This window comes from Myotis brandtii, unplaced genomic scaffold (genome assembly GCF_000412655.1).
Source record: "Myotis brandtii unplaced genomic scaffold, ASM41265v1 scaffold279, whole genome shotgun sequence".
In the NCBI taxonomy this organism is placed as follows: Eukaryota; Metazoa; Chordata; class Mammalia; order Chiroptera; family Vespertilionidae; genus Myotis; species Myotis brandtii.
Window position 1 is genome coordinate 1,176,260 of NW_005360641.1, and position 27,523 is coordinate 1,203,782.

At 39.4% G+C, this 27,523-nt stretch overlaps 1 long non-coding RNA gene across 1 annotated transcript; it reads left to right on the forward strand.

The window, feature by feature from the left end:
* Nucleotides 1-2,168: 2,168 nt before the first annotated feature.
* On the forward strand, nt 2,169-23,707 carry LOC106726534. Its single transcript, XR_001362604.1, has 4 exons — nt 2,169-2,179; nt 9,029-9,090; nt 19,753-19,756; nt 23,696-23,707. It is a non-coding gene; the product is annotated as an uncharacterized LOC106726534 (long non-coding RNA).
* Nucleotides 23,708-27,523: the final 3,816 nt, after the last annotated feature.

The window sequence follows — 27,523 nt, forward strand, 5'->3', positions numbered from 1 at the left end:
TTTGGGAACCTTGAGAACTTGAGGAACTCATCCAATTCTGTAGGTATTGCATCCAAGCCTGATGACAACTTTGTGGCTTGACTTCTTTGTCCTGAAAGGCTAATTAAAGTTCAATCTGTAAATTCCTTATGAGATTCCAGCAAAGCAGTTTCAAGAGAGCCTATATGATCAATTACTGTTCTTGTTGTGTTCATTCAAATAATCAGGCCAAATGGAAACTAGACTCAATGCAATAATTTGGTCTTGATTTGGCACTAATAAAATGAGGGTGATTTTAGGGAAAGAAATTGTGTCTCAATAGACTATACTATAGTTATGGACATTAGACTCTAGATCAGTTAATTGTCTTCAAAGTTTTTTTTTCACTTATAAACAGGCTGGATCTCGAATTCTTCTACCTTTTCCCCCAATAATATTGGAATTTGTAACACAGCTTATCTCCACCAGCTTGCAAACCCTACTCATACTCAGATAATGAATGAGGTGGCCCAGGGGCTCCTCTGGACACCTATTGACCCATAATTATTTTCCCACTGTAGCCCCAGATACAGTTGGCATTGGGGAACATATTGATTGACTTTGAAGTTGACACTTGAGATACTTATTCCATTTTAAATATAAGAATGACTAACAGAAGTCAGGAAATCATCTAGGTAGGGGAAGTTACCAGACAGATGCAGCAAAAGGCCTTTCTCCAACCCATAGGGTGTCAATTAGAAGATTTTTAAATTGTCACACACTTTTCTCTATATGCCAAAATGTGCAATACTCTTGCTGGGATGAGATTTGTTATGCAAGCTGAATGCTCAGGTAACTTTTTTTGTCAGAAAAACAACACCTTCACCTTCAGGTTTCGCCACAGCATGTGTTACATTTCCAGATGTGCTTAGGCTGTCCAGAATGAACAGAAGGAGAATTAATCCCACCAGAAATTTATGAAAGAGTTCAGTTATTCATCTGAGGAAACTCCCAACCTGTTCCAACCTGAAGACAAAGTACTTTTGAAGAACTGGAAAATCAGAGATCTGAACATCAACTGGATAAAAAGTGGACAGGTACCAGTCACACCTCTTTGAAGTTTACTGAGGGAAAGCCGTGGATCTATCACACTCAAGTAAAAAGGGCCCTGCCTGAAGAGGAGGAGGAAAGTTCTCCAACAACATGCCTCCTCTAGGCTATTAAAAATGTCTATGGCCGTAACAAGCATTAACCATTTTATCTAGTGTTCCCCGAGAGGTTAAATGGTCATGTGTGGTTCAGAGGGACTGCCCTGGGCCTATAACTGTTTATGGAACAAGACTGATCCTGGACAATGTTTTCCAGGATCATTAGTTATCCCTTTTTCAGTCCATCCAGGAAATGAGACCTGCCACTAGACTAGCTCAGTCAACCTACTCCTCGAGTAGCTCAGGATCTTCCAGGATACATCCCCAATGGGGAAGAGTATCTCTTTGGTTATACTCTCCTGCCATTGTGGGGAGTGACAGCTCACCAACATTTGCATAACCTATCTAAAATATGAATAATTATAGTCAATAAAATGATAACTGTGTTTGCCAATCTGCAAAAATCTTTACATTCTCTAGCTAAAGCTGTTTTAGAAAATCAAATTGTGTTTGTCTACAGGTTGAATAACAAGGAGCTATATGGTATCAATACCTCATCTCAGGTAGAGACAGGCATCACTAAGATCAGAAAACAAGCTCCCTGACTTCAGTAAACAGTAGTCCATCACACCCCACTCTTTAAAGGAACCGGAGATTGGTTTGCGAGTCTGTTCTCATGAATATATCAAGGACTCAGGTGCCTATTAGCAGGGATTTTAATTTAGGTTTAACCATTCTTTTGTTTATAATGTTTGTCATCATTGTTTTAGACCTCTTTATTTTTCCTGTGCCGGAAAAACTGTATCTGCCTAACAGGCACACCTCTAAGAAATATATCTGCTTTTAACTCATGAGATTTTGCTTTACAAAAAGCTTAAGTTTATTATCCCCCCAGAAGATTCAGAAGACATCAATTGTTCCATACATGTGAAGAAAGAATTGACAGTGGGGAATTGTAAGGAAACAAAACCTTTATTCTACTCTGACTAACCATAAAATGGAAAACTGATAAAAAGAACTCACATACTTACAGTTTAGTTATAAGCAGGCATCAGCAGTTTCAGTTCCTGTTTGTACAAAAAACAAAAAAAAATGGCCTTGACCATGACTTCGGTTGATGCAGATCACTCAACTGCAGGATTTGGCTAACACGAACCAGTTCCAGTATGCTGACTTTAAAGATCCATATGGGGACCAGCAAGGACGCTACCTGCACATCCACAGTCCCTCCCCCGATCTCTTTGTTCTGCTTCCTCTCTCCCTTCCTATACAAACCCCAGTCTGCACTGAGATGCTAAGATGGGCTTTGGGACAAGAGTCCCCCATCTTCTTGAATTGCTGGCAATTCAAATAAACCTCTTTCCAATCACCAGCTCCTGTCTCATGACTATTGGCTTTCATTGCAGCAGGGGGCTGACCTTGGATTCAGTTTCATTCCTAAGCAGGTTTTTCTATTTGATTCTTTTAAGCAGTTAGTGGGAAGCAAAAGGCTCTTCTTGAGTCTTTTGTTTCTAAAATATGTCCAACTTAAAAGAATCAATACCTCCCAGAAGACAGGCTTTTGGTGGTGACCTCTGATCCCCCTCACATAGTTGCTAGGGATCTTACTTCTGTAACTCATTTCATGGTTGTGGATTGTAATTATTGTATACCAATTTAGAAAATATAACACAATAGATGTATACTTTATACTTACATCAAAATTAATTCCAGATTAATTAAAAATGTAATGTAGAATATGAAACCACATGAGTAACTGAAGAAAAAATACTTCAAATTGAATGTTGGTTATTTATTCTAGTGAATGCATTCAAACCTCTGGGTACTGATATGAATATTAAAACAAATTTGCTTTATGATTTCCAATTGATACAAATTTCAGCTCCAAGTAACTTTCTGCCTTGAAAAACAGACTACTCTTAATTAAAACTGCATGAGACTTGATACTTGGAAGAGTAACTGGCAGTATCTTCAGATCCCTTGTGTAAGCATCACTAGGTTTTTTTATTTGATGCCTTATGGAACATCATTTGTGCCTCTAGCCATGTTGTTAACCTCGATCATTTCTCATTAATTTGTCTGGCATCCCTTAGCCTTAGAAAGCTTTGGAGTTTAGTTCGAAGATTTTATTTTATTGATATGTTTACACAAAGAGGCATCTTTTTTCATTTTTTCCAAGTTTTTATGATTTATTTTTATAGAATTTATTGGGGTGATATTGGTTAATCTACATTATAAAAGACCAGGGACCATCACATCCTAAATGACCAGATGGACGACCGGTCACCAGACTGGGGGGGCCAGCTGGGGGTGGTGGGGCAGCAAGGGGCAGTGGAGCAGGATGAGGCAGGTGCTGTGAAGTTGTTAGCCTCTGGCCCATGCCGGGCGGAGGCCTAACAATCTCGCTGCTGCCTTGGTGGCTACAGATCAGGCCCAGAGAGAGGCCTGGAGAGAGAGACAGGGCCTAATCAGCAGCCAACACTGCTGCTGGTGAGGCCTGTAGAGAGAGACAGGGCCTGATCAGCAGCTGCTGTGGCTGCTGGTGAGGCCCAGAGAAAGAGAGAGGCAAGGGTTGATCAGCAGCTGCCACAGAGGCGGCAGATCAGGCCTGGAGAAAGGCCCAGAGGCAGAGGCAGGCAGAAGGGTTAGGGGCAATCAGGAAGTCAGGCAGAGGCTCTTAGGGGGATCAGGCAGGCAGGAAGGTGAGCTGTTAGGAGCCAGCGGTCCCAGATTGCAAGAAGGATGTCCGACTGCCGGTTTAGGCCCTACCTCGCAGTCGAACATACCCCGAGGGGTCCCGGATTGCAAGAGGTGCAGGCTGGGCTGAGGGACTCTTCCCCCTCACCCACTCTCCATTCACGAATTTCATGCACTGGGCCTCTAATATAAAAATTCATGGGGGTCCCCGATTGGAGAGGGTGCATGCTCAGCTGAAGGAACTCCCCACCCCCATGCACAAATTTTGTGCACCGGGCCTCTAGTAAAAATATAAAGGTTTTAGCTATGCAATTCTATACTACATTGTCTGTATATTGTATTGTGTGTTTACCACCCCAAGTGAAGTCTCCTTTCATAACCATTTATTCCCCTTTCCCTTCTCTACCTTCAACCCTCACCCCCATTCCTCTGACAATCACTATATTGCTGTCTGTGTCCATAAGTCTTTCTATTTTTTCCTTACTGAATCCCTTCACCCTTCTCACCTAGTCCCCAAATCATTCCCCTCTTATAGTTGTCAGTCTCTGTATCCATGGGTCTATCTCCACCTCTTCTTCTTTTCTCACATTTTTACAGCTACTCTCTCTAGTTCAATGAATTCGTTATATAGTTTTTTCAGAGCATTGTCTTTGCATATGCAGTGAGAAAATATCTTGAGATATTAATTTCAGTTATTTTTCTCACACTTTTTGTGTATGTCACCCACTCATATTCAATCCATCCACATTACAAAGTGATCATTTGTAGCAGAGAAAAAAAATATTTTTAAGAAAGCAGTCAATATCATCTATCTTGTTTTTTATTATTATTCAAAACTATTTCTTGAAGCCTTCAAAAATTCCAAATCTTTTGGCTTACATGAGACAGAATTTGTTTTTTCTGATAGGAAGAGCATGGCTCTTTTGAAAATGACAAGAAGTAAGGAATGTTATTAAGGACATAATCTCATAATAGCAGATCTATGGTTTTTAATGTGCTTCTTAACAAATGTTCAAGTTTGCTTTCATTGAAGCATAAGATAGGTTTGTATTTCCTATTCTTCTTGTAGGTTTGTTGACCTTGTATCAAATTCTGGGCATTGAACTGAAAGTGATAATGAATATATATGATCACTTTGAGACCAGCATCTTTAAATAATTACACCCAGAGCGAAAGCCACCAAAGGTCCTTTTTTTTTCTTTTTCCATCTGTCAGGACAATATGATTCATATAAAGACTGTTCATCTTTTCTTGCTACAGAGTAAAATGACACAGAGCAAAACCTCAGCAGACCCACAATGGACATATATAACCCAAGCATGACATAGCCTATGTGATAAACTACTACATTTCATTGTTACACAACTAATGCCTAGCAAATCCCAACTAATACATGATTGCAAAGAGAAAACAAAGCCTGCATTGCTGTGAGGGGCAAAAAACAGGTGAAACAAAATTAGTTTTTAGACTGAAGGAGTTTGTGACTTTGGGAGATCATAGGGTATTTGGGGGAAGGGGGCAGTCATGTAGGGAAAACCATGGAGAGTGCCTTAAGCAGCTCTGCCTGTTGCTTGCTCCTAGAAACCAAGTAGGAGCTAAGCCAAGACAAAAGACTCACCTTCAAGCTAAAAGCTCACATCACCAGTGAAAGCAGTAATCTCTTTATCTGCTGCCATCTTTCCTGTGGCAGCACACCAGTTGTTGTTAGTGCATGATCTAGCAGAAGTTATGCTCACTCATCCAAAGCCCCAAGACTTGAATGGGCTAATCCTTACTGCTCCAGGTGGACATATCCATTGTGTCCTGTATTTTGTGTCACTTTCCTTCTCAAATAGAGGCATGTTTCCTAGTAATTCAAAGGGATAACTGTATTCTAGAAAATAAAACTCTCACTATCTTAAGTTGGATGGGATGCACTATGGTGATATCCACATTAATGTCAAAATTATTTATGCACATATTTATCATTCTGCAATTAAATGATTAGTTGATCCACTTATTTATGTATTCATTGGTTGATTCTTATAGGTGCCCTGACAGAGATTGAACCCACAACTTTGGTGTATGGGGACAATGCTCTAACAAATAGCTATCCAGCAAGGGCTAGAGGAGATAATATTTTAAATAGATTAAAAAAATGTTAAGATTTGTATGTACCTTCATAATTTTATCATGAAGATCAAAGAGTAGGGACAATCTTGAAATCAAGAGATAGTTTATCTATCCTAATAGGTTCCCATTAAAAGGTGGGGTGGTGGGGTGGGGAGAGATTAACCAAATAATTTATATGCATACTAGAGGCTTGGTGCATGGATTCATGTACCAGTGGAGTTCCTCGGCCTGGCCTGTGCCCTCTCCCAATCCGGACCCCTCAAGGGAATGTTAAAGACCCAGTTTCAGCCTGATCCCTGCAGGCCAGGCCAACAGAAATAAGATAAAATCAACATAATATTCAGAAGTGACTGTAGCTAAAAATCTGCTTTGAAAAAAAAATACCTGTCCTTAAATCAGATGTTTGAAGGGAAGATATGCATCTTGTTTTATTTTCTGAAGAAAATAAACTAAATTGAGCATTGCTGCCTTTAGGGAAAAGAAAGTGATAGGACTTTAACTTTAATTTGGCATATTCTATTACTTCTTTATAATACTCAGACTGTGCTCCATTTCAGGAATCTATTAGCTTCTTGCCAATGCGTTTCGTAAACACTCAAAAGGCTTCTCAAATTATGATTCGTATATATGACTGGTTCTCAGCAGTCTCACAAGCAAACCAGGTGATTTGGCATTTTCAAAGTAAAATATGATAAAATAAAAGTCACATGGATTACATTTTCTTGAAATATGTGAATAATTCTGTTTTAAAATGAATTTCACTCTATTTCTTATTGACCATGTTCTGAATAGAGGTTCGCACACTAAAAGAGGTGCCTAACTCAAGTGGTCTCAGACAACACTGGGAAAGCAATAAAATGTTTATGCCCACATTAATTAGAGAATTTGGTAATTTTAATTATGATTTTATGGAAATGTAATTTATTCTTAATAATTATTTTATTTTTTAAAATATATTTTTATTGATTTTAGAGAGGAAGGGAGAGAGAGATAGAAACATCAATGATGAGAGAGAATCATTGATTGGCTGCCTTCTGCACGCCCCCCACTGGGGATCCAGTCCACAACCCAGGCATATGCCCTGACTTGGAATTGAACTATGACCTCTGGTTCATAGGTTGATTGTCAACCACTGAGTGATGCAGTCGGGCAATTTTTATTTTCTTAAAAGGAGTACATGCCATAAAAGAACTTCATAACTCAAAAGTTTTATCTAATGTTCATTATTTACTTATTTATTTTGAAAAGTTTTAGAGAGAGATTGGAAAAGGGGGGAGAGAGAGAGGGAAAGAGAGAGAGAGAGAGAGAGAGAGAGAGAGAGAGAGAGAGAGAAACATGGATGTGACAGCAGAAGATTGGTAAGTTGCCTCCTGCACACCTGCTAACAAGGATGAAGCCTGCAACCTGGTGTATGTGCTTTGACCAGGAATCCATCTAACAACCTTTTTGATACAAGGGGTGATGCCCAAACACTGAGCCACACCAGCAGGGCTCATTTAACGTTTATTAATAAGATGTTATGCATATTACAAAACATAATTAACTATGATCTGCATGTTTTATTTTACATTCAGAGTAACATAGTATCTCTAATATGAGAAAGAAAAAAAAACTCCCTTAACTTATATATTTAAAAATAGCAATGAACCAAATCTTCATAAACAGAAACAAAACATAATATTCATTTAAAATATTATGTGGCTCAGCTAGTGAAGCTCAGTGATTGAGGGTGGACCCAAGCACCAAGAGGTCACCAGTTCAATTTTGGGTCAGGGTACCTGCCTGGGTTGTAAACTTGATCCCCATTAGGGGGTGAGAGGGAGGCAATCCAATTGATGTTTATTTCTTATGGATGTTTCTATCTCTCTCCATCCCCATTCCTCTCTCTCTAAAAATCAATAAAAACATATTTAAGAAAACAAATAAATAAAAATAAAATATTATGTAAATCTATGTGCATTGGGACAAATGCATCCAGGAATAAGACTATCCCAAATGAGAATAGTAGTCATTAAAACAGTGAAAAATATCTAAAAACTAAATTATTATGGAATATATATATTACATTGTTTTTATAAAGATGTTTAATATTCTTTCCCAGAAAAAGCACAGTAGCCTCTGTGATAAACAAATTTTATTTTCTAGGATGAGCACAAAATAATATTTTCCAATAAAAATATAATACATAAGATAAAAGAATTTTGAGGCAATACAGATTATTAGGAAACAAGAAATTCACTATGTAATGATAAAATTGCCAATTCAACAGAATTATATGAAAAGAAAACTTTTTATGAACATAAAATACTATTCTCAAACACATGAGGAAATGATGATAAAAGTATAAGAAATCCAAAAATACCTCATTAGAAAGATTTTAACTTTCCCTCTCAACAGATGACATTTAGCATATAAAAAGTAAATAATATGCATTATTCTTTTATTTTATTGTTTAAAGTATTACAAATAGTAGTACATATGTCTCCCTTTTCCTCCATTGACCTCCCCTGGCCTCCCCTATCCACCGGCACATGCCCTCACCCCCACTCCAGTGTCTGTGTCCATTGGTTATCCTTATATACATGCATACAAGTCCTTCAGTTGATCTCTTACCTCCCCCCCTACACCCCTCCCCAGCTTTCCCACTGCAGTTTGACAGTCTGTTCAATGCTTCTCTGCCTCTGTATCTATTTTTGTTTATCAGTTTATAATGTTCTTTATTATCCATAAATGAGTGAGATCATGTGGCATTTTTCTTTCCCTGACTGACTTATTTCACTTAGCATAATGCTCTCCAGTTCCATCCATGTTGTTGCAAATGGTAAGAATTCCTTCTTTTTTTTATTAGCAGCATAGTATTCCATTGTGTAGGTGTATCATAGTTTTCTAATCCAAATAGCTAATATTTGGAAACAGCCTAAATGCCCATCAGCAGATGAGTGGAATATTGACTCTTTTATTATGAGTGGCACCATACAAGAGAAGAGGAAGCTAAGGGTCAAAAGCTCAGATTCCTCGATAGAGTAGTGTAGGTTACAGATTATACCGGATAAAATCACAAGGCATTGTGGGTCAGGGGTTCCGGGTCTTGCTGGGAGCTATTTGGGGGGGAGGTCCACATCCTCTCCAGTACTTGTCCTTTGTCGATTTGTTGATGACAGCCATTCTGACAGGTGTTTTGATTTGCATCTCTTGGATGATTAGTGACTTTGAGCATGTTTTCATATGCTGCCTGGCCTTCTGTATTAAGCACATTTAATTATAAACTAAGCAGATAACAAATAGTAAAGTCAAATAGCTTTTATGAAAAATATGCTAAGTGAAATAAGCCAGTCAGAGAAAGAGAAGCACCATATGATTTCACTCATATGTGGAATCTAATAAACAAAATGAATTAACAAGCAAAACAGAAACAGACTTAGATAGAGAGCAGGCTGATAGCTGAATGGGGTGTGGGGAGGTTTGAAAGGTTGGGTGGAGGGGGAGAAGGGATTGATCAAAAAAGGAAAAAAAAGAGAAGAAAGTGATGGACAAGGACAACAGTGTGGTGATTGCCTGGAGCTGGTAGGGTGGGTTGAGGAGGAGCAGGGAAAAGGGGAGATAAATGCTGACAGAATAAAACTTGACTTGTGGTGGTGAACACAAATACAATATACAGATGATGTATTATAGAACTGTACACCTGAAATCTGCATAATCTTGTAACCAGTGTAAATCCATTAAGCTCAATAAAAATAAAAAAATCTGAGTCATATAGAACCTTACTAATCAAAAGTACATTTTATTTACCACCCCATTCTTCCCCCATTGTTGCCATATATTTTTCCTTCTGCAAAAAATTTAAATTCCATAACACAATGATATATTCTTAAATATTTAGTTATCTATTAAAGAAATTAGTTGGAGCAAAGGTAGTATTTTCTATTTCCCCACATACTGTTCTTGCTTTGGGTTTTTATTTTTCTAGCTTTATTGATCCATAATTAATAGAATAAAATTGTATAGACTTAGTGTACAACATGATGATTTGCTATACATATACTTGGTAAAATGGTTATCACAATCAATTTAGTATATCCACCATCTCATGTAGTTATCTCTGTGTGTGTGTGTGTGTGTGTATGTGTGTGGTGAGAATATATAAAATCTTTAACTCAACAAATTTCAAGTATATAAAAAGTATTAGTAACTAAAGTTACCATGCCATACATTTGAACCCCAGAACTTATCTTCTAAATGAAAGTTTGTACCCTTTGACCAACATCTGCCCATTTCCTCACCCCCAGTCACTGGCAACCACCATTCTACTCTCTGTTCTTATAAGTTTGACCTGTTTTTTTTTATATTTCACGTATATGTGAGCTCATACAATATTTGTCCTTCTCTGTTTGGCTTACTTTGCTTAATGTCCTTCTGGTTGATCAATATTATTGCATATGATATGTGAATTTTATATGTGAACTAGAGGACAGGTGCACGAAATTCACTGGGGGGAAGGTCCCTCAGTCCTGCCTGCACCCTCTTGCAATCCAGGACTGTTGGCTCCTAACCCTGGCTTGCCTGCCTGCCTCATCACCCCTAATTACTCACCTGCCTGCCCACCTCATCACCCCTAACTACTCACCTGCCTGCCTGATCGCCCCTAACTGCCTCTGCCTCGGCCCCCACCATGGTGGCTTCATCCAAAAGGACATCTGGAATGATGTACAGAAGGTCGTTTGGCTGTTCTGTTTAATTAGCATATTACACTTTTTTTATTATAGGTAATAGGCATGTAATAGGGATAGTTACCATTTCTGATATCATCATTTCTCCCTGAAAATCCAAATTTCATTTTGGTGTAATTTTTCCTGAGCTGGACCATTCTTAGATAGTGGATATGTTACCAATTAATTTTCAAACATTTCATTAATCCAAAAATGTCTTATTTTGCTTCTGCTTTTTGACAGATGTATTCATTGAATACAGATGTCTTGATTGACAGTCTTCTTCCTACCCAAACACTTTAAAGATGTTGCTCCATTGTTCTCTGGTCTCTATGTAATTTATTAGGTATAAGCCACCACTTAAAACTGCATGTCTTTTAATCTGTAGAAGATTTCATAATATTCTCTTTATACTAACTGCCTCTGCCTCGGCCCCCACCATGGTGGCTTCATCCAAAAGGACATCTGGAATGATGTACAGAAGGTCGTTTGGCTGTTCTGTTTAATTAGCATATTACACTTTTTTTATTATAGGTAATAGGCATGTAATAGGGATAGTTACCATTTCTGATATCATCATTTCTCCCTGAAAATCCAAATTTCATTTTGGTGTAATTTTTCCTGAGCTGGACCATTCTTAGATAGTGGATATGTTACCAATTAATTTTCAAACATTTCATTAATCCAAAAATGTCTTATTTTGCTTCTGCTTTTTGACAGATGTATTCATTGAATACAGATGTCTTGATTGACAGTCTTCTTCCTACCCAAACACTTTAAAGATGTTGCTCCATTGTTCTCTGGTCTCTATGTAATTTATTAGGTATAAGCCACCACTTAAAACTGCATGTCTTTTAATCTGTAGAAGATTTCATAATATTCTCTTTATATTTTTTCAAGAGTTTGACTATTAAACACCTACATATTATTTTCTTTGACTATATCTAGATTGGTATTCTCAGAGTTGTGTGGATACTTAAATTCATTATTTTATAATAAATTTTGAGAAAAACATTAGCAATTATTTCTTCTAATTCTTTCCCACCATTTACTTTCCAAGTTTTGCAACTTCAATTATATTTGATCATTGATATTTCCCATAGGTCACCAAAGTCATATTATTATTTTTTCTTTCTGTTCTTCAGTCCAAATAATGTATTTTGGTCAGCCTCTAAAATCTCTCTTTTCTTCTTCTATGTTCCATTGACTGCTAAACTCATTCAGTAAATAGTTCATTTAAAAACTTGTATTTTATGTTTATGCACTTTCCATTTGGCTCTATTTTATAATTAATTTAAGATGCTTCATCTGTTCACTCATTACTACCAACATTTCCTTTATGATCTTTATTGTCTTTTCTAAAGGGATTATTTACTATTACCAGTATCAGGGACATTTTAGAATCAATTTCTATTTATGTTTACTTTTTATTTGTTTTTTTACTGACTACTCTAGAGTTTGCAATATATATTTGCAAGCTATCCAACCACACTTTCAAATAATAGTATACCACATTATGAGCAGCATAAGTACCTAATAATAACAAAACATTTCTAAATTATTATCCTGTCTCTTGCATCATTTCTGTCATTCAGTTCTGTTGGACATGAGTAAATATATACATACCCGTATTTTCCTTCTCTCTAAAGATCTTTTAACATTTCTTGAAAGGTGGGTTGACTGGTAACGAATTCCATCGCTTTTAGTTTGTTTTCCTTTGAAAGTATTCTCTTTAACTTTTTGAAAATGTTTTCATTGATTTCAGAGAGAGGAAGGGAGAGAAAGAGAGATAGAAACACCAATGATGAGAAAGAATCACTGATTGGCTGCCTCCTGCAGGCCCTTATGGGGATTGAGCCTGCGATCCTGGAATCAAACTGTGATTGCCTGGTTCATAGGTTAATGCTCAACCACTGAGCCACACCACCCAGTTGGGCTATGATTGGTTCTTTATTATGGTTTCTATGTCCGTTTTCATGCTGTTGTAGTTCTCAGTAAGTTCCCTGAGCCTCTTTATCATCAGGTTTTGAACTCTTTATCTGGTAAATTGCTTGTGTCTATTTCATTTAGCTCTTTTTCTAGAAATTTCTCCTGTTCTTTCATTTGTGGTATGTTTGTTTGTCTCCACATTTCGGTTGCCCCTTGTGTTTGTTTCTATGTATTAAGTAAGTCTGCTATGTCTCCCAATCTTTGTAGATTGGGCTATATTGTACATGAGATCCGGTGGCACAGTCTCCTTGATCACCTAAGCTGTGTGCTTCAGGAATGTCCCTTGTGCAACATTCTGTTGTATTTAAGTGTGAGCCCTTCTGTTGTTCTTGAGTCTTGATTGCTATTGGCCCATTTGTGTGTGGGGTCAATCCTCTGGGTGGCTTACTCTGAGTAGCAGCCTTGACCACAATGTACGACCTGCTGTGCAGGTCCTGACCACACAGAATGGAATTCAACTCAGCAGGTCTGGTACCTTCCAAGATCTCCCTTTGGCTATCCTGCTTCTGAAGGTAATTGGAACCTGTTCTGATGTTGTTTGAAGCTGACCACTATGTGTGTTGTTTCTGGGGCCTCTTGGGAGAGACTAGTGTAAGTCAGTATCCGATGCTGCCTGTGACTGGCCATAGGCCACCTGTTTGAAGCTACAAAGTGATCCACCATTTGTGGCTGCCTCTACTGGGCCTGGGTGTGCATGGGAAGGAACATGCTATGTACCAAGGCCAGCTGCCCCAGCACTGAGTCCCCTCCCTGTGTTCTGTGTTTGGAGGGCACAAGGGAATACTGGCACGTGGGTGACCTTTTCTCCTCTCACAACTCCAGCACCAGCCCAGGGGGCAGATGCGGCTCCTCCTGTAACAACTACAGTCCATCCTGAGGAGCTGGAGGCAGAGCTGGAGGCATGTGCACCTCCAGAGCCTGTGCCACCTCCAGAAGCCTCTCCAGCTTCAGCTGTGGGGCCGGGGCTGGCCCCCGACAGAACTGAAGCCCCACCAGCCCTGGAAGAAGAACCCTCACCTGGACCCATGCTGGTTCCTTCCTCAGAGGAGGAGCTGTCTGTGGAGGAGCCAATTCATGGGCTGCTTGTTGAAACTGCTCAACCTGTCCCAAGGGAAAAACTGGTTTCCCCCTCACTTCTTGATATTTCCATTTTATTTTCTGTTCTTATCTTGTTTTTATGTTCTCCATGGAATACTTTCTTTTTTGATCTTTTTAGTACTTTTTGGGTTTGGGGTGAGTTTTGCTTTTATTATTTTCTTTTTTCTGTTTTTGGCCTTCATCATTCCTTTGTATAATCCCTTTTACTAAATAATAAAGTTATTGTTCCTGTTTTATATGGTGCCATTCCTGAGCATGAAGTGCATTCATGATGCTGTGTCAGTATCAGCACAGTCTGGTTGCAGGATGTTCCATGACCGCAAAAGGAAACCCTGCTCCAACAATAATCACTCTCCCCCACTCCTGGTGCCCCTGGACACCCCTGATCTGCTTTCTCTCCGTGTCCCTTTTCCTATTCCAGACATTTTATACAAATGGAATTCTTACAATATGTGCTGTTTTGTGTTTGTTCACATCTTGTTTTTTATCTGAAATAGCATTTGTGTTATTTGAAAAGGAAATCCCAGCTATTGATCAAAGGTAAAAAAAGAAAAAAAAGGAAGAAGCACTTTTAGTAAGTGTGTGCATGATCTATGATCCATGGGTGAGACCTCTGTGCTAAATGTGACCCTGGGGCCAGAAGCCAGTCAGGCAGTGGCTGGCTCTTCCAGTGCCAAAACAAAAAGGGGGAAAAATGCAGTAATCTGAAAAGAAACCACCAGCTGGAAAGCATTTCTCACAACCCAAGAGAAAGTTTTCACATCCCTGTGGTGGAGAAAACTTGGAAAAGTCCGTGTTTTCTACCGGGACCAAGGGCAAACACATATACTTCCAACCAGAGGCAGTGCACAATCCAGGATATCTCAGAGTTGCCTGACTAACCCTATGGGGACACACACAGTATCAGCACTCGGGGGAGAGTATTGTCACCATCAGACTTGCAGGCTTCTGGTCTGATGGCAACCAGCCCTGGGGACAAAGTGAGGCAGCAGAGGCCCCAGCAGACCCCCTGGGGAGAGGGGAAAGGCCCTCCTCTGGGAAAACAGTGTGCAGGCCCTGCCACAGCTCCACAGGTGCACACCTCACCTGGTAGTGCTGTGTGCTTCAGGAATGTCCCTTGACAATTGTTCAAAGATGAATTTTGGAGACTACCCATCAGGGCCCTGATGAAATACCTGGGAAAGGGATAAAACACTAATGTCCATAGAAAGGGGATGGGCTTCACCCATCCTGGCCCACATGGGTGAAGGGAGCTGAGCAGCTGCTAAAGTGGGTGCAGGGGTCTCAGATAACGACCTCAGGGGTCCTCTCACGTGAGATGGGTGGAAAAACTGTCTCCATCCAGGATCCCATCAGTTAGACCACATATATGTGATATCAACATGTAGACTGTTTATAGAGAAAATGGCATGAAACTGTATACTGTATATAGAGAACCCTAAAGATTCTACCAAAAACTGCTAGTACTGATAACTGTATTTAGTAAAGTAGCAGGATCCATAATAAATATCCAAAAATCAGTTGCATTTATATACACCAATAATTAACTATCAGAAAGGGAAAAGAAGAAAATAATTCCATTTAGAATGGAATCAAAATAAAATAAATAAATTACCCTGAAATAAATTTTAAAAAGCATGAAAGCACCTATACTTCAAAAATTATAAGACACTGAAGAAAGAAATTGAAGAAGGATACGTATAAATGGAAGCATATACTGTGTTCATGGATTGGAAGAATTATTATCATTAAAATGTCCATACTACCCAAAGCAATTTATAGATTCAACACAATTCCTATGACGATACCAATGGTGTACTTCACAGAACTGGAACAAATATTCCAGAAATGTATATGAAACTACAAAGATACCAAATACTCATAGCAACTTTGGAAAGAGGTATCATACTACGTGATGTCAAACTATACTACAAGGCCATAGTAATCACACAGCATGGCACTTGCATAAAACAGACATATAAGTCCATGAATCAAAATAGAGAGCCCGGAAATAAACCCACATCTTTATGATGAGTTAATATTTGACAAAGGAGGCAAGGACATATAGTGGTGTAAATACAGTCTATTCAATAAATTGAATAATTTGGACAGAAAACTGCAAAAACAATGAAACTAGACTGCCTTCTCACACCATACACAAGAATAAACTAAAAATGAATAAATGACTTAAATGATAAACTGTAAGCCACAAACATCCTAGAAGAAAATGTAGGCAGTAAGATCTTGGATATTTCTCATAGCAATATGTTTTTCTGATATGTCTCCTTAGGCAAGGGGAACAAAAGATAAAATAAACTAATGGGACTTAATTAAAGTAAAAAGTTTTTGCACAGGAAAGGTAACCATCAACAAAATGAAAAGACAACCCACTGTATGGGAGAACATATGCCCATGATACATCTGATAAGGAGTTAGCATCCAAAATTAATACAGAACTCAACACCAATAAAACAAACAATCCATTTAAGATACAGGTAAATGACCTGAATAAACACTTCTCCAAAGAGGACATAGAGGTGGCCAATAGACACATGAAAAGATGCTCAGTGTCACTAATCATCAGAGAAACACCAATTAATACCACAGTCAGATATCACCTCACACTTGTCAGAATGACTATCATCAATAACTCCTCAAATGACAAATGTTGAGAAGAATGTGGAGAAAAGAGAATTCTTGTACACTGTTGGTAAGAATGCAGACTGGTGCAGCCACTGTGACAAATGGTATGGAGTTTCTTCAAAATATTAAAAATGGAACTCCCATTTGATCCAGTGAATCCACGTCTGGCAATATATCCTAAGAAACCATAATAGTCTTTATTAGCAAGATTTGCCCTTGTCATTTTCTGCTTCCCACTCCTCTTAGGATGAAGCCCAGTCCTTTTATTGTGGCCACGTGTGCTCTGGTCCCTGCCTACTTCTGCTCATGGACCACCACATTTTCCTTTCTTTCCTGCATCCAGCCATATCAGTCTTTGTCAGTTCCCACAAAGGTCCTATGCAGTTACCTATTCCTCTCATTGCAGAGGTATTCTGCTTCTCTTCCTTTAGCTTTTCATCTGTAACTTATATGTTGATTCAGCTTTGTCACTTGAGGGCACCTCTCTCAGTAATACACATGAGATCAAAGCTGCCATATTCTCCCTTCACACCACAGACTGTAGTTGTGCAGTTGTGTGATCATTCAGCTCTTTTTCTAAATATTTCTCCTGTTCTTTCATTTGGGGCATGTTTCTTTGTCTCCACATTTTGGCTGCCACTTGGTATTTCTTTCTATGTATTGGGTAGATCTGCTATTACTCCCAGTCACAGGGTAACCTTATGTAGTACATGTTCTGGGGGACCTTGTGGTACAGTCTCCTTGATAACCGGTGTTGGGTGCTCCAGGAAAGTCCTTTCTGTGGCCTAGGGTGGGCCCTCCTGTTGTACTTGAGTCTTGATTGCTTTTAGCCCATCTGTGTGTGAGTTTGAGCATTAGGCTGGCTTACCCTGAGGATTGAACATGACCACAGTGTACGAGGAGCTGTGCAGATGCTGACCACACAGAACACAATTCGCCTCAGCATAGTCTGGTGCCTGAGAAGATCTCCCTTTGGATATGCCACCTGTGAAGCAAATTGGGTCATGCTCTGATATATTGTCTAAAGCTGGCCACTGGGTGAGTAGGTCCTGGGGCCTCCTGGGCGGGACTCTGGTGCAGGTGAATATCAGACGCTTCCTGTGACATGCCCTGGGCTACCTGTTTGGAGCTACAGAATGATCCTTGGTTTGTGACTTCCTCTGCCAGGCCTGGGTGTGTGTAGGAAGAATCAAGCTGCACAGAAAGGGTGGCTTTTTTAGCGCTGTGCCCTGGGCTTGTCAGCAATGCTCCCATGGCCCCTAGGATCTCCTTCGCCTTCTTTGCCTGTGGGCTGCCAACTCACCTCAGTCACTGAAAGAGCCTCTGGCAGTAGTGGAGTTGCATGAGGAAAGTTCTCACTGAGTCACCAGAGAGGGGCAAGAGGTGTTCATCTGGTCTATGTAGGTTCAATCCTGGTGCCAGTGCAGGGTCTAAATGCCCCAGCATATACCACATCTAGCTGCCACCTGTGGGGTGCTTTCACACCTTTGTGGTGGGGCTGGGAGGGTCTCAGGTAGCTGTCAGGGTGAGGCCATTAGAGTTTATCAGGCCCCAAAAGACCAACATTTAGCCATTGGAAGGAAGGCTCTGCCCTGCTTGAGCGTGTGAGGGGAAAACGTCCTGTCCTAGAGCCACACAACTTAGTCTTCCCAGATTCTGACAGCAGCCCAATCTCAGCAGGGCAGGACCACTGGAAGTCGGGAGAGGTGGAGGTGCCCATCTGGTTTAGGAGATGGTTGGAGGAGTGGCCCCACCCCAGAGCCATACGACCCAGTGTGTCCTGGATTCTGCCCAGACCTGGGCAGGGTAGAGCCATCAAGTGTTGAGAGGGTGAAACCACCTGGAATTCAGAGAGTGGGCCTAGGACAGTGATGGTGAACCTATGACCCGTGACCTCTGACACTCGAACTCATTCTTTTGGTGGATTTTTCTTTGTTAAATGGCATTTAAATATATAAAATAAATATCAAAAGTATAAGTCTTTGTTTTACTATGGTTGCAAATATCAAAAAATTTCTATATTTGACATGGCACCAGGGTTAAGTTAGGGTTTTTCAAAATGCTGACATGCCGAGCTCAAAAGGTTCGCCATCACTGGCCGAGGAGATCTCCCATGAGTGTGAGGCACCAGTCAGTTTCACAGTGAAGTTGGGTGAATGGCCTCCCACTCCAAAGCCATACAATTCATTCAGAGAGACCCCTGATCTGCCAAGCCCTCTCCCCTCCATCCAGGCAGCGGACTCCTCAGCAGGCAGAAGCTTCACAGGGTGGGTCGCAGGGAGTCCAGAAGTTGGGCCATTGCATTCCCCCAGGCTGATGCTGTAAAGAGGAGAGTGATCTACACAAGAAAGATGGTGTTTACAGTGTGGGAGAGGGGCTTAACACAGGGGTCCTGAAAGCTCTCCCTTCAGCTCTCTCCCCAGAGCCACAAACCCTAGTCTTTCCTCATGCAACTCTAGTCCACTCTGCCCTCTCTCTGCCCGAACCCAGGGTAAGTGGCTGCCAATGAGATTTTGTGTTTTGGCCCTTTAAGAGAGTGCCTGTGTCCCTAGAAGACTCTTGCCTCCCCCTGATGGACAGAATTCTTGCTGATTTTCACAGCCAAATGTTACCTGGTGCACTAGACCTGGGAGCCCAGCTTGGGTTTGAGACCCTATGCTTCTCAGGGGGAAACTTTGCAGCTGACATATCCCTCCAGAATCTCAGCCAAGTTTTGTGGGAGAAAGGCCAGCACATTCCACATTTTAGCCCTTCCTACCAGTCTCAATGTAGCTTCTCCTGTAATTCCTTAGTTATAAGACTTCTCTTTCAGCTACTCTTCAGTTGGTTATTCAGGTTGATTGCTTTTTATTGTAGTTGTAATACCAGTTTGGTCCCGGGAGCAATGAGTGTAGCTTCCACCTACTCTGCCATCATCATGGATCTCCCACACTTTTTAAATAGTCCCAAGGCACAATGTTCTACATAACAGCATAAAAGCAGCAATTACAACATTCTGACACCTTTCCTTTTCTATTACCTCCAGCTAATATGCTTTGTAGAATCAGAATCAGAATCATGGTTCTTGATTCTTCCCTAACAGCTGGAAATAAATGTTCTTTTATGTTGTTCTGCCCATTCCTCATAAAAATCAGCAGGTAAATATCACACCTGTTTTTGGTTTTTGCAGCCCAAAACAATTCACCAAAGAGACAAAGTTTTAAAAAGTGAAAACTGTACACTTCTATGAAAACATTAATGCAAAATGTTTTTCTGCTGGACTGGCTGGAATGGAGCCTAATGTAAAAAGAGCATAACTCTATTACTCAATGACGGTCACTGGGTACAATGCACTTTCTTGAAATAGGTTTAAGAAGCTAATAGAATGAGCTTATTATAATTAGGGTTGATGGGATCAACAGGTGAGTTTGACACAATAAACCACCTCATTGAGTTAGGCTCTGCAGGCTGCTTATCATGTCTACTTGGGCTTTGGGTTGAGCATCCCAGCCCAGAGCATGGCGGCCATGCTAAAAGCCATTAATTACCTGCAATTTCCTGGAAGATTATTTGTATTACATAGTTCCATTTGATTAGGGGATGGAGCCCCTATTCCTGATTATTTTTAATGAATCAGGAAGCATTATGTAAATAACTGTGTTAAAAGGGCTGGCAGGGATAGAGATGTATATGCATAATAGCATCTGGCCTCATAGAGTCAAGTTGAAGAAAGAAAACTAATCAATTTATAGCAATGAGAAAACCATTGATTAATCGCCTCAGATACTGGTTTTAAATACAATAGCCATGCATAGAAAAATGGTAATGAGGAACTGCCTCAGAGAAAAAGTAAAATTTGAGCTAGACATTGCACACCGTGGAAATTGAATATTCTAGGTGAAATACAGGATGAGCAAAGGTAAGAAGGTGCAAATAGCATAGCACATAAAGAATTTAGGGGGAAATGGTACCACATGCCTAGTGCAATTTATGAGGTAACAGGAAGTTAGTTTGGGTTGGGGAAGGTGGGAATGAGGATTCAGGTGACCTGGGATGATCACTTAGGGGTGGGAAATGGGAATAACATAATGCAAGTGGAGACTTAAAGAAGATGGGTCGAAAGGTAAAGTCCATAAAGATAGAAAAGAAGGTAAGCAGTGACTAGAGTCTCAACTTGGGATAGCATCACCAGAATAAAAACAATAGAAAATCAAATACATATTTTAAGGAACTAACAATAAGACTTTAATTCAGTAAGATAAACATTTATTGAATATATCCAAGTATGAAGCGCTATAAAACGCATTGCAAAAAAAAACCTTAACATAAACAAGGCTGTGTCTCATTAGTTTAAAATCTAAAATGGAGGTTACAGGTATATTGCAGTGAGTACAGTACTGAGCCAGATAGGTCCATACATGCTTCTTGGAAAAGTTCTAAAGGTATTCAGAAGGGAAAGATATTTATTTTATCTGGCTAATTAGGCAAGGTTTCATAAAGGCTCACTAAACTATGAAAAATAAGATCAGGAAAAGCTAGAAACATTATGGACATGGCATACTTGAGAAATGGAGGCATAATTGGAAAATAGGTTATAAGACTGGTTCAGGGATGAGGATAAGACAAGAAAATGTGGGAGGCACAAAATTATGGAAGGTCTAATCTTAGGAGAAAATTTAAACTTTATCAGGAAGACAATGGGGAGTGATAAACGTTTTTTGAGCAGAGAAATTTTTTGATGAAATTTTTGCATGGTAATAATGACCTTGACTATGCATCTGAGATGGATTGTGAGAAGAACTTGGAGGAGAGCTTGGTGATGAGGAGGTCAGTTTGAAGCAAAGTTAACTGGGAAGTATAAAAATAGTCACAATGAATAAAACAATTTAAGAATTCTTGGAGAAGCAAGATGGCGGCGATATAGGCAGATGCGTCCCAGGTCTTGTCCCAGAGCAAATGGAGTAAGCAGCTGAAACTAATAACACCCACCATGAATTGGAACATGGATTAGAAAACCTATTCGAAGAAATAATATCAGAAAACTTCCCTGAGGTGGGGAAGAAAAAAGTCACACAAGCCCAGAGAGTCCCAAACAAGGTGAATCCGAAAAGACCCACACCAAGACACATCATAATTACCATGGCAAATGTTCAGGACAAAGAGAGAATCTTACAGGCTGCAAGAGAGAGACGGAAAGTTACATACAAGGGATCTCCCATTAGATTATCAAATGATTTCTCAACAGAAACACATCAGGCCAGAAAAGAATGGACAGAAATCTACAAAGTGATGCAAAGCAAAGGACTGAATCCAAGAATACTCTATCCAGCAAGGCTATCATTCAAAATTGAAGGGGAAATAAGAAGCTTCACAGACAAAAAAAGGCTAAGGGAGTTTATCACCACCAAGCCAGCCATGCAAGAAATGCTAAAGGGACTGGTGTAAAAAGAAGAAATAACAAGCTCAGAAAGAAAACAGCCACACACACAAAAAAAGAAATGGCTACAAACAAGTACCTTTCAATAATAACTTTAAATGTAAACGGACTAAATGCTCCAACCAAAAGACATCGAGTGGCTGAATGGATAAAAAAACATGACCCATACATCTGCTGTCTACAAGAGACCCACCTCATTAGAAGGGACTCACACAGACTGAAAGTGAAGGGATGGAAAAATATCTTTCACGCAAATGGAAAGGAAAAGAAAGCTGGGGTAGCAATACTTATATCGGACAAAATACATCTCAAAGTGAAGGCCATAACCAGAGATAAGGAAGGCCACTTCATAATACTAAAGGGATCAATACAACAAGAAGATATAACCCTGGTAAACATATATGCACCCAATGCAGGAGCACCCAAATTCATAAAAAAACTCCTGGAAGATATCAAAGGAGAGATCGACAACAATACAATCATAGTAGGGGACTTTAATACACCACTGACACCACTGGATAAGCCCGCTAGACAAACAATCAGCAAAGAAACAGCAATCCTAAATGACTCACTAGATCAGATGGACTTAATTGACATCTTCAGAACACTTCACCCCAAAGCCATGGAATATACATTCCTCTCAGGTGCTCATGGGACATATTCAAAAATAGACCACATATTGGGTCACAAGCAAAGTCTCCCCAAATTCAAGAAGATTGAAATCATAAAAAGCTTCTTCTCAGACCACGATGGCATAATGTTAGAAATAAACTACAATAAAAACAACCCAAAATACTCAAACACTTGGAAGCTGAATAGCATGTTATTAAATATTGATTGGGTTACCAATGAGATCAAAGAAGAAATTAAAAACATCCTGGACACTAATGACAATGAAAACACAACAATCCAAAACCTATGGGACACAATGAAAGCAGTCCTGAGAGGGAAGTTTATAGCTCTACAGGCCTATCTCAAAAAACAAGAAAAAATGGTAGTAAATCATCTAAATCTACAGCTCAAAGAATTAGAAAGAGAGCAACAAGAAAACCCCAGAGTGAGCAGAAGGAAGGAGATAATAAAGATTAGAGCAGAAATAAATGACATAGAGACCAAAAAAACAATACAGAAAATCAATGAAACCAAGAGCTGGTTCTTTGAAAGGATAAACAAGATTGACAAACCTCTAGCCAGGCTCACCAAGAAGCAAAGAGAGAGGACCCAAATAAACCAAATCAGAAACGATAGAGGCGAAATAACAACAGACCCCACAGAAATACAAATGATTGTTAAACAATACTATGGACAGCTCTACTCCAACAAACTAGACAACCTGGAGGAAATGGACAAATTCCTAGAAAAATACAACATTCCAGCACTCAATCAGGAAGAATCTAAAAATCTCAATAGGCCAATAACTATGGAAGAAATTGAAGCAGTCATCAAAAAGCTCCCAGCAAACAAAAGCCCAGGACCAGATGGCTTCTCAGGGGAGTTTTACCAAACTTTCAAGGAAGAACTAAAACCTATCCTCCTCAGACTACTACAAAAAATTCAGGAGGAAGGAACACTTCCAAGCTCATTCTATGAAGCCAGCATCACCCTAATACCAAAACCAGGTAAAGACAACACAATGAAAGAGAATTACAGGCCAATATCCCTCATGAACATAGATGCCAAAATCCTCAACAAAATCTTAGCAAATCGGATCCAGCAGTACATCAGAAAGATCATACACCATGACCAAGTAGGATTTATTCCAGGGATGCAAGGATGGTACAATATCCGCAAATCAATAAACGTGATACATCACATAAACAAATTGAAAGAAAAAAACCACATGGTCATATCAATTGATGCAGAAAAAGCATTTGACAAAATCCAACACCCATTTTTGATAAAAACTCTCAGCAAGGTGGGAGTAGAAGGATCATACCTCAACTTAATAAAAGCCATATATGACAGGCCCACAGCCAACATCATACTCAATGGACAAAAACTAACACCATTTCCCCTAAGAACAGGAACAAGACAGGGATGCCCACTCTCACCACTCCTGTTCAACATAGTACTGGAAGTATTAGCCATTGCAATTAGGCAAGAAGAAGAAATAAAAGGCATCCAAATTGGAAAAGAGGAAGTAAAACTGTCCTTATTTGCAGATGACATGATATTATACATACAAAACCCTAGAGACTCCATCAAAAAGCTACTAGACTTAATACATGAATTTGGCAATGTAGCAGGATACAAAATTAACCCCAAGAAATCTGAGGCATTTCTATACACCAATAGTGAACTTTCAGAAAGAGAGATTATAAAAACAATCCCATTTACCATCGCACCAAAAAAATTAAGATACCTAGGAATAAACTTAACTAAAGAGGTAAAAGACCTCTACTCAGAAAACTACAGGACGTTGAAAAAAGAGATAGAGGAAGACATAAACAGATGGAAGAACATACCGTGTTCATGGATTGGTAGAATCAACATCATTAAAATGTCCATACTACCCAAAGCAATCTATAAATTCAACGCACTTCCCATTAAAATACCAACGGCATACTTCACAGATCTAGAACGAACTCTCCAAAAATTCATCTGGAATAAAAAAAGACCCCGAATAGCTGCAGCAATCCTGAGAAAGAAGAAAATAGGTGGGATCTCAATACCAGATATCAAGATGTATTACAAAGCCACTGTTCTCAAAACTGCCTGGTACTGGCACAAGAACAGGCATATAGATCAATGGAATAGAATAGAGAACCCAGAAATCGGCCCGAACCAATATGCTCAATTAATATTTGACAAAGGAGGCAAGAACATACAATGGAGCCAAGATAGTCTCTTCAATAAGTGGTGTTGGGAAAATTGGACAGATATATGCAAGAAAATGAAACTAGACCACCAACTTACACCATACACAAAAATAAACTCAAAATGGATAAAGGACTTAAATGTACGACAGGAAACCATAAAAATTCTAGAAGAATTCAAAGGCAACAAAATCTCAGACATATGCCGAAGCAATTTCTTCACTGATACAGCTCCTAGGGCAGTTGAAACTAAAGAGAAAATGAACAAATGGGACTACATCAAAATAAAAAGCTTCTGCACAGCAAAAGAAACCATCAACAAAACAACAAGAAAACCCACTGCGTGGGAAAACATATTTGCCAATGTCATATCTGATAAGGGCCTAATCTCCAAAATTTATAGGGAACTCATACAACTTAACAAAAGGAAGATAAACAATCCAATCAAAAAATGGGCAAAGGATCTAAATAGACACCTTTCAAAAGAGGACATTCAGAAAGCCAAGAGACATATGAAAACATGCTCAAAGTCACTAATCATCCGAGAGATGCAAATCAAAACAACAATGAGGTACCATCTCACACCTGTCAGACTGGCTATCATCAACAAATCAACAAACGACAAGTGCTGGAGAGGATGTGGAGAAAAAGGAACACTCGTGCACTGCTGGTGGGAATGCAGACTGGTGCAGCCACTATGGAAGACAGTATGGAGTTTCCTCAAAAAACAAAACATGGAACTCCCATTTGACCCTGTGATCCCACTTCTAGGAATATATCCCAAGAAACCAGAAACACCAATCAGAAAGGATCTATGCACCCCTATGTTCATAGCAGCACAATTCACCATAGCTAAGATTTGGAAACAGCCTAAGTGCCCATCAGTAGATGAATGGATTAGAAAACTGTGGTACATCTACACGATGGAATACTATGCTGCTGTAAAAAAGAAGGAACTCTTACCATTTGCAACGGCATGGATGGAACTGGAGAGCATTATGCTAAGTGAAATAAGCCAGTCAATGAAGGAAAAATACCACATGATCTCACACATTCATGGATAATAGAGACCATTATAAACTTTTGAACAATAATAGATACAGAGGCAGAGCTGCCTCAAACAGATTGTCAAACTGCAGCGGGAAGGCCGGGGAGGGTTGGGGGACAGGAGGGAAGGGGGTAAGAGATCAACCAAAGGACTTGTATGCATGCATATAAGCATAACCAATGGACATAAGACACTGGGGGGTAGGGGAGGTCAGGGGATTGTCAAGGGCGGGGAAAAAAAGGACACATATGTAATACCCTTTGTAATTCTTTAAGCAATAAAAAAATTAAAAGAAGAATTCTTGCAGAGGTAGAACCTTAAAAGCCTGAGTATTAATTGGACATAAAATTGAGTGGCAAGAATGAGGCATTTAACTAATATTCCTTGTTTGTGGGAATGGGTAGTAACATTTGAACTGAAATAGTGAATATTGAACTAAAGCAGGTTTGAGAAGATGATATGAATTTTATTTTGAGCATACTGGGTTTGAGGTGCTCATAGTCATCATTATGGAACATCCAAGAGGAGTATAAAATGTTTGCTTGGAGCTAGAGGAAAAGTCAAGCCTATAACTGTAAATAAGCTTTGTCTACAGAGGAGTGCAAAGACTAAGTCTCTGGCATTTAATGAGATTATTTTCAGAATGAGAACATTCCAAATATAGGCTAAGGCTTAGACATCACCCTAGGGAATAAAATATTTATAGTCAAAAAGAGAAGAAACCACTGAAGAGGTGGTATTATTAAAGCCGGGTGTTGAGGGGCATTGTAGATGAGAAGTTGGTACATATACTGCGGAGTTAGGATTATAAGTAAGAATATAATTTAATTTACCATTTGGAAGCCCATGGTAACTTTATGGGAGTGTCATTTTAAGGAAACTTGGAAGGGTCAAAGTCAAATTGTACCAAGTGACAAAAAAAGTGGGGGGGGGAAGCAAAGCCATTAAAGGTACAATCATTATTTGAAAGTGTTTAGCATTGAAAGGGAGAAAGGATCCATGCTAACTTGCAGGTGCAACAGAATTGGAAGAAAGAACTCAGAGCAATTTTATATGAATTGAAAACTATTGAAATCACTGAAGAAATCATTGAAAATAGATATTTAAGATAAAAATGTGGAGATAATTAATGAAGATGAAATAGGTAAAAATACTATCAAAGCAAGTTGACAGGTTATCCTCGGGGGGAAAGAACACTCATTTTCCCTCTCAGATATTATTATACTGAACTCATTTAACTTTTTAACAAGGTATTAGAGCCTTAAACAAAGTTATATAAATTGTGTATAGGAAACCAACTATTACGGACTCAGCTGCATGCTATCTGTGACCCACAGTTTGAGCCCAATAAATTGAGTTTTATATTTTCCGAATTGACCCCACTGCCTCAGGCTTGGCTCCTTTTCTTCAAATAACAGTGTATTGGAAAGCCTATTGGACTGTATAGTTGGCTTTCCATTTTATTTTAATACCTTGGAACCAGCTCTGAGGTTGCCTTGAACTCCATAGTCTTCAGGCCATCTAATTCCCCCAGCAAAGATCTCCATGAACCATCTCTGGGTTCACTTTGACTTGGATAAAATAGCGGAGCCTTGGAGTCAATGCTGGAATGAACTATTTGAGAACTGAAGATCAGCATAGGTTCATGAACCTGGGACAAGAATCCCTCTAACTTTGAAATATTGGATTTATTTTTGGAAAGAGATCTAATTAAAAGAGGAAGAGTCTGTCTTCATATCTGTTGAAATCAATGTGATCATGGAACACCCAAGCACAGATATTCTTTAGGAAGTTGGAACTATGGCATTGGTACCCAGATAAGAAGCCTGCGATTTCTTCTCTATTATAAAAATTGACCCTATTATCCACCCCTAAAATCAATTCATATATAT